Source organism: Lathyrus oleraceus, chromosome 1, assembly GCF_024323335.1.
Source record: "Lathyrus oleraceus cultivar Zhongwan6 chromosome 1, CAAS_Psat_ZW6_1.0, whole genome shotgun sequence".
Taxonomy (NCBI): Eukaryota; Viridiplantae; Streptophyta; class Magnoliopsida; order Fabales; family Fabaceae; genus Lathyrus; species Lathyrus oleraceus.
The window spans coordinates 185,559,474-185,571,928 of record NC_066579.1 but is presented as its reverse complement, the minus strand read 5'-3'; the positions used below and the strand labels follow the sequence as shown (position 1 = coordinate 185,571,928).

At 38.5% G+C, this 12,455-nt stretch overlaps 1 long non-coding RNA gene across 1 annotated transcript; it reads right to left on the bottom strand.

Annotated features, from left to right (window-relative positions):
* Positions 1-10,229: 10,229 nt before the first annotated feature.
* LOC127115602 (uncharacterized) lies at positions 10,230-11,613 on the bottom strand. The gene is made up of 2 exons (XR_007800799.1): positions 11,180-11,613; positions 10,230-10,492 (listed from the first exon to the last, which is right to left on the bottom strand). It is a non-coding gene; the product is annotated as an uncharacterized LOC127115602 (long non-coding RNA).
* Positions 11,614-12,455: the final 842 nt, after the last annotated feature.

Genomic DNA, 12,455 nt, shown 5'->3' with positions numbered 1-12,455 from the left:
TATTTCAGGAAAATGGCTGCTCATACCGAAAATGACAAACTACTCGTACACTGTTTCCAAGACAGTTTGAGTGGAGCATCTCTGAGATGGTATATGAGTTTAGAACAAGGCCGAATTCAAAGTTGGGAGGATTTGGCTGACGCATTTCTCCGTCAGTACAAATATAACTTAGATATGGCACCCGACCGAATGCAGTTGCAGGGGATGGCTATGAAGGAGAGTGAGTCATTCAAAGAATATGCCCAGCGATGGAGAGAGTTGGCTGCTCAGGTAGAGCCACCATTGTCTGAGAAGGAAATGACCGGTATATTTGTGGACACCTTGAAGGACCCATTCTTTGATCGATTAGTGAGCAGTGCCGCATCTGACTTCGCACATCTCGTCACGATTGGAGACCGCATAGAGAAGGGGTTGAGGGATGGAAAAATTCCTGGAGCAGTGACAACATCTAGCGCACCAAAGAAATATTCTGGAGGATTCCCAAAGAAAAGAGAAGGGGAAACAAACGCTATATCCAGGAACTACAAAGGGAAGCAACAAGCTTCATATGGTCAAGTCGCCGCCGTGGTACCTATACCCTATCAACAGCCGACGCAGCAACAACAAATGTATCAACCACAACATCAACAACATCATCATCAACAAAATACCGCACCACCAAGACATTTCAAGCCAAGACCTCCAAGAAGACAACTTGATCCTCTACCAGTACCTTATAGTCAGATATTCCCATATCTGCAGAAGGAGGGCCTTCTAACATTGAGGGAGTTAAAACCAACTGTTTTTCCATATCCACCTGGATACGACGCTAATGCCCATTGTGAATTTCACATGGGAGCACCTGGTCATACCTTGGAAAACTGTTTCGCATTTCAGAATCGAGTACAAGACTTGATCGAAGCCAAGGTCGTTTCTTTCACTCCAAGACGCCCGAACGTGAATACCAACCCTATGCCGACGCATAAGGATGCTTTCGTCAGTGCCATTGAGGAGAGTGATGGAGGCAAACTGATCCGTAAGGTTGAAGAGATTCAAACCCCTATCACCATGATAGGAGCACAATTGCTAAAAAGTGGTTTGATCCTGGAAGAGATGATTGAGGAAGAGAATAATGAAGAGTTGAAGAGTTTTATACAACGAATGCTGGATCGAGGCGAGTTACAGATAACTTACCATGTCAAGAGCAAGCGCCAGGAAGAGATAGCCGTGGTAGATATCCCCTATGATGAGGTCAGAGTAGAAATACCTATAAATACGTTGGTGATAGAGTTCCCAGCACCTTTCGAATATAAAGATGAGAAGGCAGTCCCATGGATATATCAGCCCAGAGCTTTTAAGCAGGGGCAGGAAGATAAACCTTTAATGATTAACGAACCAAATGTCACTTCAATTGTGGGGCCAGCAGGAATGACGCGCAGCGGCCGAGTGTTCGCACCAAGAACTGCTGATACTTCTGAGAGAGCTAAAGGGAAGGAGGCTGCTGTCCAGATCCCCATTCCTAATCAGGGGATGCAGGACATGCACCTGTCTCCTAAAGCTAGTGTCACTCATGAGGAGGCTGAGGAGTTTTTGAAAATAATCAAGAAAAGCGATTACAAGGTGGTGGACCAGCTAAACCAAACACCCCCAAAATTTCCATGTTATCTCTCCTCCTCAACTCAGAAGCACACAGGAATTCGCTGTTGAAGGTATTGAGCGCCGCTCATATCACCAAGGACATAACAATAGAACAGTTTGATGACGTAATAGCTTGTGTGACTACTGGAAATTTCTTGGGTTTTAATGATGACGAACTACCGATTGAAGGAAAGAACCATAACAAGGCTCTCCACATCTCTTTGAAATGCATGGATACTATACTGTCAAGGGTGTTGGTAGACACAGGTTCCTCATTGAACGTCATGCCAAAGACAACTTTGATAAAACTGCCAGTGGAAGGAATAAGTATGAAGCCCAGCACCCTAATCGTAAAAGCATTTGATGGCTCAAGGCGAGCAGTGATAGGAGAGGTTGACTTACCAACCAAGATCGGTCCAACAATTTTTAATATTACATTCCAGGTCATGGATATACATCCTGGCTACAGTTGCTTACTCGGGAGACCCTGGATTCACTCTGCAGGTGCTGTCACCTCCACTCTGCATCAAAAACTAAAATTCATCACAAATGACAAAATGATTGTGGTTGGAGGAGAAGAAGATATCTTGGTCAGTCACTTAACATCTTTTCGGTATATCGAGGTGGATGGCGAAATCACTGAGACACCATTCCAATCCCTGGAAGTGGTAAACATGATGGCCGTTCAACAGACCTTGGAAGTCCCAAAATCCGGACCTTCCATGGCCTCATGGCAGGGAGCTAAAGCCGTTATGGAAAGTGAAGATGCACAAGACTGGGGCAAAGTGGTGGAATTGAAAGAGAAACGAGACAAGTTTGGCTTAGGGTATGACCCATCATCATACAAAGTTGGTAACCAATCTAACAAAGAGAAGATTCCTTCTGTGGAGAAAACATTCACCAGCGCTGGCCACATCTTTGGCAAGCAGGTGGCAATGATCAGTGAAGAAGACCGCAAGGAGGGGGAGTCCAGCTGGATGCGTCAAGCCGCACCTAATGAAGAACTAACAAACTGGAAGGCTGTGGAAGTTCCCCAAATATTTCAAAAGTAATTTTATCATTTTTAGACAAAACCATGTGCTCTGCCCAAGGCACAGTGGCATGTTGTAGGGCCTCCTTTATCTTTTTCAAGAGTTTTTATCATTAATGAAATGACGTTTTGCATTCAAATTTTTGTTCTTTTTCTTTCGTTTTGATCTATTTACGAAAATGGCAATCAATTTTTTATGCACGCACATTCTAAATAAACTGCATAAATCATAACATGCAGAAACACCACCGAGACTATTGATAACGACACTGCTATGGTCCAATATGACTTTGATTGTCCAATCTACCAAGCTGAAGACGAAGTGGGGGAAGATTGCGAACTCCCCGAAGAGTTGGCCAGATTACTCAGACAAGAAGAAAAGGTTATTCAACCACACCAGGAAGACGTTGAAGTTATCAATCTGGGGACAGAAGAAGATAAGAGAGAAGTAAGGGTAGGCGCAACGCTTCAAGATACAGTAAAGACAAGACTGATAGAGCTCCTCCACGAATATGACGACGTGTTTGCTTGGTCATACCAAGACATGCCCGGATTAGACACTGACATTGTGACCCACAAGCTTCCCCTTAAAGAAGAATGCCCTGCTGTCAAACAAAAGCTAAGAAGGACACGACCTGATATGGCTCTCAAGATCAGAGAAGAGGTGAGAAAGCAGTTTGACGCTGGTTTCCTGGAAGTCGCTAAATACCCACAATGGGTTGCCAACATTGTACCGGTGCCGAAGAAAGATGGAAAAGTCCGCATGTGCGTAGACTACCGAGACTTAAACCAAGCTAGTCCCAAAGACGATTTCCCATTACCTCATATTGATGTATTAGTGGATAACACATCTCAATTCTCCGTGTTTTCTTTCATGGACGGTTTCTCAGGATATAACCAAATTAAGATGGATCCCGAAGACATGGAGAAGACCATATTCATTACTCCTTGGGGCACCTTTTGTTACAAAGTAATGCCGTTTGGTTTAAAAAACGCTGGGGCAACATATCAACGTGCCATGGTGACTCTCTTTCATGACATGATTCATGAAGAGATCGAGGTGTATGTCGATGACATGATTGCGAAATCCCAGACAGAAGAAGAGCACATCACCAACCTGGAGAAACTATTCACACGTTTGAGGAAGTTTAGGTTGAGACTTAATCCTAATAAATGCACATTTGGGGTTCGATCTGGAAAGCTTTTAGGCTTTATTGTGAGCCAAAAGGGAATTGAAGTAGATCCTGACAAGGTTCGAGCCATTCAGAACATGCCTGCACCAAAGACTGAGAAGGAGGTTCGTGGTTTCTTAGGGAGACTAAATTACATCGCCAGGTTTATTTCTCACCTCACTGCAACATGCAAACCAATATTCAAGCTTCTGAGGAAAAATCAAGGCGTGGAGTGGAATAAGGACTGTCAGATAGCCTTTGACAAAATCAAAGAATATTTGCAAGAGCCACCAATTCTAATGCCCCCTGCCGAAGGAAGACCTCTCGTCATGTATCTAACTGTGCTCGATGAATCCATGGGTTGTGTATTGGGGCAACAAGATGAGACTGGTAGAAAAGAACATGCCATCTATTATCTGAGCAAGAAATTTAATGATTGTGAGACCAGATATTCAATACTCGAGAAAACTTGTTGTGCACTCACATGGGCTGCTAAGCGTCTCAGGCAGTACATGCTAACTCACACAACTTGGCTGGTATCTAAAATGGATCCCATCAAGTACATATTCGAGAAACCAGCTCTCACTGGTAGGATTGCTCGATGGCAGATGTTGCTGTCAGAATATGATATCCAATATGTTACACAAAAAGCGATCAAGGGAAGCATACTAGCAGACCATCTTGCTCATCAACCACTGGAGGATTACCAATCTTTGAAATTTGACTTTCCAGATGAGGACATCATGGCTGTTAAGGATGTTGAAGACTCCGAACTAGAGGAAAGCCTCGAGCCAAGAGCAGGTTGGACGCTCATGTTTGATGGCGCCTCAAATGCAATAGGCCATGGAATTGGGGCAGTGCTGATGTCTCCCAAGAATTTCCATCTACCATTCACCGCAAAGCTTTGTTTTACCTGCACAAATAACATGGCCGAGTATGAAGCTTGCATACTAGGGTTGGAAGAAGCTATTGAGTTGAAGATCAAGATACTAGAAGTATTCGGGGACTCCGCTCTAGTCATACATCAGATCAGAGGCGATTGGGAAACAAGACATGCTAACCTAATTCCATACCGGGATTATGTGTTGAAGCTACTCCCCAAGTTTGACAAAATCACTTTCTCTCATATTCCTCGAGAAGAGAATCAGATGGCAGATGCCTTAGCAACTCTGACCTCCATGTACAAATTGATATGGCCCAACCATCAACCTCATATTGAAATTAGGCGTTTCGATGAACCTGCTCATTGCCTGACGACGGCAGAAGAGCCAGATGGTAAACCTTGGTTCTTTGATATCAAACAGTATCTAGAGAAGCAGGAATATCCGGCAGAGGCTTCCAGTCGGGACAAAAGGACCCTCCGGAGATTGGCATCAAAATTCTTTTTGAATGGGGAGGTATTGTACAAGCAAAACTACGACATGATTTTGTTGAGGTGTGTGGACAAACCTGAAGCAGATCAGCTTATGAGGGACATACACGAAGGTTCTTTCGGTACGCACGCCAATGGACATGCCATGGCCAAGAAGATTCTAAGGGCAGGTTACTACTGGTTGACAATGGAAACCGACTGTTATCATTACACCAGAACATGCCACAAGTGCCAAATTTATGCCGACAAAATACACGTACCGCCTACCCCGCTGAATGTCATAGCATCACCTTGGCCTTTCTCTATGTGGGGCATCGACATGATTGGAATGATAGAACCCAGAGCATCAAATGGACACAGATTTATCTTGGTAGCCATAGATTATTTTACCAAATGGGTGGAAGCCGCGTCCTATGCGAATGTCACAAAGCACGTAGTCGCCCGTTTCTTGAAAAATAACATCATATGTCGATATGGTGTTCCCAACAAAATCATCACTGATAATGGGTCCAATCTCAACAACAAGACCATGGACGAGTTATGCGCAACATTCAAGATCGAGCACCACAACTCATCACCATATCGACCTAAGATGAATGGGGCTGTTGAGGCTGCAAATAAAAATATCAAGAAAATCATCCAAAAGATGGTTATTACGTACAAGGATTGGCACGAGATGTTACCTTTCGCATTACATGGTTATCGCACGTCGGTGCGAACTTCAACAGGGGCAACTCCTTATTCCTTGGTATACGGTATGGAAGCAGTTCTCTTTATAGAAGTAGAGATCCCCTCGATGAGAGTCCTGATGGAGGCTAAGCTAGACGAGGCAGAATGGGTTCAATCAAGGTATGACGAGCTCAACCTTATTGAGGAGAAACGCTTGAAAGCGTTAGGTCACGGTCAACTCTATCAGAGGCGTCTTAAAAAGGCATTCGACAAAAAAGTTCGTCCCAGGGTGTTTCAAGAAGGAGATTTAGTACTAAAGAAAATCTTGCCCATTCACAAAGACTCAAGAGGGAAATGGACACCAAATTATGAAGGGCCATTTGTGGTGGTTAGAGCCTTTTCCGGAGGCGCTCTAATTTTAGCAACTATGGACGGTGATGAGTTGCCGCTTCCCACCAACGCTGATGCTGTTAAAAAGTACTTCGCCTAAAAAAGGTGGAATAATAAAAGCCGCTAAATCGAAAACCTGAAAAGGCGATTTAGGCAAAAATGGCTATCCCGGTGGATCGAAAACCCGAAAGGGCGATCTAGGCAAAAATTAGGGATAAAAATAAAAGAATTTGACCCGCTGAGTTGAAAACCCGAAAGGGCGACTCAGGCAAAAATGGGTATCCCGGTGGATCGAAAACCCGAAAGGGCGGTCCAGGCAAAAGTTAGGGATTAATTCCAAGACAAAAAGTTGTACTTACAGACATCTGACATACCCTCGAAGACAAAGAATCGATCTACCTCACTTTTCAAAAGCAAAGTGCTCGGGCTATCGGAGACATAAGGATCATAGCAGTGTGGAAACTCAATAAGAACTCAATTCTCATTGCCATTTTGTTTTCTATGCACATCAATTACCTCATTAAGGAATTGCGTCTTTATGTACAATCACCCATTTAAGGGTCAAATCAATAAAAGAGAATTTTTCTCAACAAAGTGTGCCCAAATCATTTTTTTATCTGTTTGTTTGCAAAGAACCTTTTATTTTTGATAAACATCGCTTTTAAAAACTATTGGAGAAAAAATGCATGTTTGAATAACGTGGTAAAATTACTTTTGAAACAGTAAGTGGACGAATCCTTTAGTCCTCAAGACTCACTCCTGTCTTTCATAAAGGTGCAAGACTGATTGCAGAAAATTATGTTCCTTCCAACTACTGATTCATACCTCTCATAAATGTACTCATGGTATAGCCAGACCGGGGCAAGACTCCATCACATTTCCAACAGAAACATTGATAAATCATGGACGGAGTATCGCGTGTTGAAAAGTCTGAACCTTTCAATGATTCGGAACAACCCAAATATATTCCCAAAACCACTTAGCAGGGGCATTAAAATTTGATTTCCATTGATAGCCCCAATGAAAAAAAATCTATGCTGTTGGCATCATACCTCAAAGCGAAATGTCTTAACCGGGGCATATCCAATTACCCAGTTGCATTCCTACATGCATCACAAGCATCATTTCATGCATAATTTCCTTCCAAACAAGGAAATTAAAAAAAAAACAGTCATATCAATCGTCAACATACTCATTCATAACACTTCCACAAAATGGGAATTTCAGCAAAATAAAAATCATTCGCATTCCCACAGCCAAATATCCCCAGCAATTGCATACTTACATGCATCCCATTATATCATCCCATGCATGGTATTCCCACCTAAAGTGGAACATCATACCAAAATCAAATATAAAATAACAGGATCCAAGGTCATTCATGTATATCTTGAACATTCCTCATTCCAAATGAAGTTATCACCCTACATATGCTCGTGGGATTATATCTCAGTAAATCACTTTTTCGACTTTACAAGTAATAATGATATTCCCAGCATTTTCCTTTACAGCCATCGCTCCCCAAGCAGAGGTTACCCTAAAAAGTCTCTTATGAGCTTTTCCCCTGCAGAGCATTTCCAGTAAATCTCCCTCAAAAGGAGTCTTTTCTTAAAATTCCCCCAACAGACGAATATTCGAAATACTGCTTCATTTATCTGAAGAATCTCATTTTTTACTATTTGAGATGCTGCTTCATCAATATGAAGAGTCTCATTTCAGATTTTTTAGAGGTACTGCTCTAAGTATCCACGGAGAGTCTTAGATTTAATTAAGATATCTTTCCCTTGTTGGAATATCTTAATTCTATCATATAAGATGCTGCTTCGACCCGATACAGAGAATCTCATTTTTACTGTTTGAGATGCTGCTTCATCAATATGAAGAGTCTCATTTCAGATTTTTTTAGAGATACTGCTCTAATATCCTCGGAGAGTCTTAGATTCAATTAAGGTATCTTTCCCTTAGTGGAACATCTTAATTCTATCATATGAGATGCTGCTTCGACCCGATACAGAGAATCTCACTTTTACTGTTTGAGATGCTGCTTCATCAATATGAAGAGTCTCATTTCAGATTTTTTTAGAGATGCTGCTCTAATATCCTCGGAGAGTCTTAGATTCAATTAAGCTATTTTCCCTTGCTGGAACATCTTAATTCTATCATATAAGATGCTGCTTCAATTTGATACAGAGAATCTCACTTTTACTGTTTGAGATGCTGCTTCATCAATATGAAGAGTCTCATTTCAGATTTTTTTTAGAGATACTGCTCTAAATATCCTCGGAGAGTCTTAGATTCAATTAAGGTATCATTTCCTTGCTAGGAATATCTTAATTCTATCATATAAGATGCTGCTTCGATTTGATACAGAGAATCTCACTTTTACTGTTTGAGATGCTGCTTCATCAATATGAAGAGTCTCATTTCAGATTTTTTTTAGAGATACTGCTCTAAATATCCACGGAGAGTCTTAGATTCAATTAAGGTATCATTTCCTTGCTAGGAATATCTTAATTCTATCCTATAAGATGCTGCTTCGATTTGATACAGAGAATCTCACTTTTACTGTTTGAGATGCTGCTTCATCAATATGAAGAGTCTCATTTCAGATTTCTTTAGAGATACTGCTCTAATATCCTCGAAAAGTCTTAGATTCAATTAAAGTATTTTTCCCTTGCTGGAATATTTTAATTCTATCATGTAAGATGCTGTTTCGACTCGATACAGAGAATCTCACTTTTACTATTGAGATGCTGCTTCATCGATATGAAGAGTCTCATGCCAGATTTCCTTTATACTGCTCTAGCATCTTGAAAAATCTTGAGTTTTAGCTAGGGATGTCATTCCATTGCTAACATATCTTGACTATAACGTCCAAGATACTGTTCTGACAACTCCCAGAAAGTCTTGACTGTTCCATTTTACTGTGGAATGATGTCTTTTTGCCATTTCTCACCGCATTTTCTTCCTGTATTTTCTTCCTTCCATTTCCTAGGACAAAATTTGGGTCTTCTTGTATTTAATTATCTCCCACCGTGAATGCGTAAAGACTACTGTCATTATCACTTACCGGTTTGAGGTAATTAAATAGGGGCAGCTGTCATACCCCAATTTTGTCCGGCCATTTGTGGTTTATCCATGAGATCTCTTTGTTTTAAAGGCCTATTTGCATAAGTGTATCCATAATCTAAAATATGGTTTGAATCTTTTTACATTACTAATCCAAAACTTTTTTTTATTACTAAGTATTAAGAGCCATGTTATTATTTCTATGATCACTATTTACTAGTCCATTTACACGTCCCAAGTATTTATACAAAGTTCTAAGTTCTTCATGGGTTCCCAAATTAAATTTGCATTTTTTAGAAACATGTATGTTTTTTTAATTAAAAGTCTCATGTTTAGATTTTTGTGTTTAAAATAGAATTGTGTTGTTTTTAAATTAAAAAGTTCCATATTTAGATTTTTGTATTTAAAATAGAATTGTGTTTTTTTAAAATTAAAAGTCCCACATTTAGATTTTTGTGTTTAAATTAGAATTGTTTTTTTTTAAAATTAAAAGTCCGACATTTAGATTTTTGTGTTTAAATTAGAATTGTGTTTTTTTTTTAAATTAAAAGTCCGACATTTAGATTTTTGTGTTTAAATTAGAATTGTGTTTTTTTTTAAAAATTAAATTACTATACTTAGTTTTTGTGTTAAGTTAGAAATATTTTGTTTTTAAAATTAAGTCATTATACTTAAATTAGAAATTTGTTGTTTTTAGAATTAAGTCATTATACTTAAATTAGAAATTTGTTGTTTTTAAAATTAAGTCATTATACTTAAAGTAGAAATTTGTTGTTTTTAAAATTAAATCATTATACTTAAATTAGAAATTTGTTGTTTTTAAAATTAAATCATTATACTTAAGTTAGAAGTGTATTGTTTTTAAAAGTTGAATGATTAGCATAATTAAAATATGGAAATAAGGTTTGAATGCTTAAAAAAGTAATTACATAAACAGATTTTAAATCCAATAGGTTACAAATAGTCCAAATATACATTTAACCTAAATACTTAATTGATTACACCCTAATTTAATAAAAAGCTGTTGCAATTTCAATTGATAAGAACCATTGCCCCAAGAGACCAAAGCCAGAGACCGTTGAACCTTCCTTGGAACTGGTACGACTCAAACTTGCTTCCTTGAAGCTTCACGCAACCACCTCCCATCCCATCAAAGTCACTTCAAGTTGTAACCTGCAGAGATAAAAATAGCTTAATTAAAAAAGCACTTTTCATAAGCGCTTAAAGAACTGAAAAGTAACTAATAAGTTAATCAGTTTAACACTTTATCCAGAAGTCCAACATGAATACTCAAAAAGCATTTTGAAAATAGCTTAAAACAGTAACACATTTACAAAAATGAAATCCACAATAACCGGGAATGAAAAGGCATAACAGACAGAGTTTTTTTTTTAGGCTTAAAAATTCATCTGTGAAGAGATCATCGGATAAGACAACGCAGCAAAAAAATCCAGAGAGGAACTTTTTTCACAAAAACTCAAGTTTTCAAAAAATCTAAGAAAGTTTTCTCGTTGAAAATCTGGCCTAGGTGAGGTTAGATCCTCCTACCTCTTCAAAAGCGCAACAATATTAGAGGAGAGAAGAAAATTTCTTCTGAAAACCCTACCGCAACTCGAAAATACAAGGGGAAATTCAGAGCTCCTCGGTTGAAGCTTGAACTAACCAAGCTAAACCGCGAACAAATCGAACACAGAAAAAGAATTTGAAAGAAAAAGGCACCGATGTTCTGCAGAAATTCATTCAGAAATACTCATTGAAGATTGGGTAAACGGAGCTAATCTCGGACCAAGCAAATCAAGCATAGGAAACTTGAAGGAGAAAGCCATTTGAGTTAGATAAAAAAGTAAAGAGAACGCTCACCTGAGATCCGACTATCTCGGTAAGCTTCCGACCAATATTTTCTTCTCTCTGATTTTAAAGCGTTAGAACAAGCACTTGAGCATGATAGGTTGTTACTAAAAATCACTCTTTGCCTTGTATATATGCAAATCAAGCCTTGACTTTCGTTTTCCATATAAATCTCTTTGTGTGATGCATGTTGGATTCAGATGATTTGATTTGTTTTGATTAACTCGAAACTAGGTATGACAAAGTTGAGGTTAATATTTCGATCTGAGTAATCGGTGGGGATTTAGAAGGAGATAGATGTGGTTTCGTGTTTAGGAGTAAATTAAAGGAGAGTTTATGTTTTGGATTTTTTTTAATTTGTTAGTGGTTAGTCGACCGGCCGTCGCGCCGCTCCGACGAAGCCATAGGGAAGAGAGGATCGGAGTTGAGGGAGAGAGAACAAAATGTGGAAATCTGAGCAAGGAGGGGACATATCACGATAAAAGATAATTTCTTTTTTGGTATTTATGTGGATTAATTAATATTTTCAATGTCAATTAATATTTAATAATATACTTGTCTTTTCAATGCCAAATGCCAAACGCTCTCTATTATTTGTATGCCAAATGCCACCATAACGTGTTTTACTGTACTCACTTATTTGTTTTTACATATTCATGTGTTTTTTATCCCATTTTCATGATTTAAAAAGAGCTAAGGTGGATTTGGATTTTGGCTTTAAGCCCATGGTGATGTCTAGACCCACCCTTTATTTTTGCACCTCCTAAAGTTAGTAATATGCAAAATATAATTTTGTTTTGTAAATTTATCCCATCTTTCTAGCCCGATTAAATTAATGGATTCGACATTTACATGTCGTTAAGCCACCAAAAATTACAACACATCAACAAAATACTTCAATCCGATCATTTTTTAAAATCAACATTGTCAGTTATTTATTTCTTTTTAGTTAAATTAATTTATTGATTAAAATTTTACTTAATTAGTTTAATTTTGATTAATTATTTTTAATTAACTTGTTTATCTAATTTAGTTAAATAATTTTGATAAATAATCTTAATTGACTTAATTAATCGGTTTAACTGAATTTTAATAAATTAATTTTAATAATTAAACATTGAACAATTTTTTTTTTCATTATCACATCTAAACAACATTTCACTTAGAAATAAAAAGGGGGATGGTTTTGAGTTTTCAACTCCTCTCCTCGATTATTTGAATACGAGTTTTCTTACTCGGTTAGTCAAATGGTCGTCATTTCTAATTAATTTAAACATAAACAAATCAA